This window comes from Pundamilia nyererei, unplaced genomic scaffold (assembly GCF_000239375.1).
Source record: "Pundamilia nyererei isolate P.nyererei 1_Seehausen unplaced genomic scaffold, PunNye1.0 scaffold00098, whole genome shotgun sequence".
Taxonomy (NCBI): Eukaryota; Metazoa; Chordata; class Actinopteri; order Cichliformes; family Cichlidae; genus Pundamilia; species Pundamilia nyererei.
The window spans coordinates 44,918-46,230 of NW_005187499.1; the positions used below are offsets into that span (position 1 = coordinate 44,918).

Here is a 1,313-nt window from a genome sequence, read left to right on the forward strand (position 1 = left end):
CCCCACACTCCAACACATCTGTGTTCCTGCTGAAACGTTTTTCCTGTTTTCGAGGTGTCAGGTGCTGATATCTATCACAGGATACCGCAGTGTGTGCGCGCACTGTGAATTGTTTTAGCCCTGAGACCTCTGGTTTGTGATAATCAGGTCCTACTGGCCATAGGAAAGGATGTTGATGAGAATCGGACAATAAATAACGTGTCAGTGTTTGTGTGTCTGCGTGCAACAGTAACACTCTAAGCTTCATTCTTAGTTAAATCAGGGCAAGCAGCAGGAGTGTCTCCGCAGACTGTGAATATACTTGTCCTGTTTGCATCACTGTCTCATATAATGCATGCAAGGAGCGTGCACACTGAGGGCCGACTGATTCAGAAGATGACTATCGTGGCTTTTCAGCCAAGTTCACCAGACAGTCTGCCTCTGATCTTTGAATGTCAATGAAGCGAGAGGTGCGATGCCAGTGTGTCACTTTCCTGAGAACAAAATCAACACGTTCTTGTTATTTCAACACTGATGCTTCCAGGAACACATCCCTCTGGAGTCTCTACTATAAACAGCCATTATTTTAATTTTTTATTTTAAGGTATTTAGTTTGTTTTTTTGTTTGAATCCACAAGAAAAGAGAAAATAATACAGAATTAAAGCAAACTCACAATCAGAATGTGTTAATGCTTTAAAACACTTTCAATCAGCCCTGTGTAGCTCCTTGTAAGGGGAAGCTGTCAAACAGGTTAACTCACTGATGATATAGTTGCTAAACCGAGTAGGACTATTCCAGTTTTTAGAAACTATGCAAGCTTTACAAAGTATTACAGTCTTTTGATGACGGCTTGATTACTGCATAGTTATTTGGTCTGCTGCTTCAGGAAAGACCTGGTTATGCTCCAGCTCAGTCAGAACGGAGCTGTGTGGATGGTGCGGGTTGCCGGCATGCCAGGCTGTCATGGATGCAGGTGGAGGACAGGCTGGCATGTAATCTTGTCTTTAATATAAGGAACATTTGTGTACTGAGAAGGCCTAAATACTTATATTCACAGTTAACATGAGAGGCTGTGTCACACATGCTTTTATGGGACGTTTTGCTTATCTTTGCCTAAAACAAACGTGTTAAAGAAAACCAGCATTTTAGCAGGTTATGTCACTTCCCATCTTTATTCAGTATTTAAGTAAGTATTTAAAGAAGTATTTTTATAATTTAAAAGCAATTAGAAACAGCAGCTTTAAGGAAGGAAATACTTTTGGGCTATATTTGCTTATTTATCTGTGATGACTGATGATGATTGTATAATGCTGGCTTTGTTGTCCCTGCATTC

General features: G+C 40.5%; 1 protein-coding gene across 1 annotated transcript in view; it reads right to left on the reverse strand.

The window, feature by feature from the left end:
• The window catches only part of LOC102205264 (C-X-C chemokine receptor type 4-like), a 5,274-nt gene that overhangs the window by 1,777 nt on the left and 2,184 nt on the right, over positions 1 to 1,313 (reverse strand). The window lies entirely within an intron of this gene.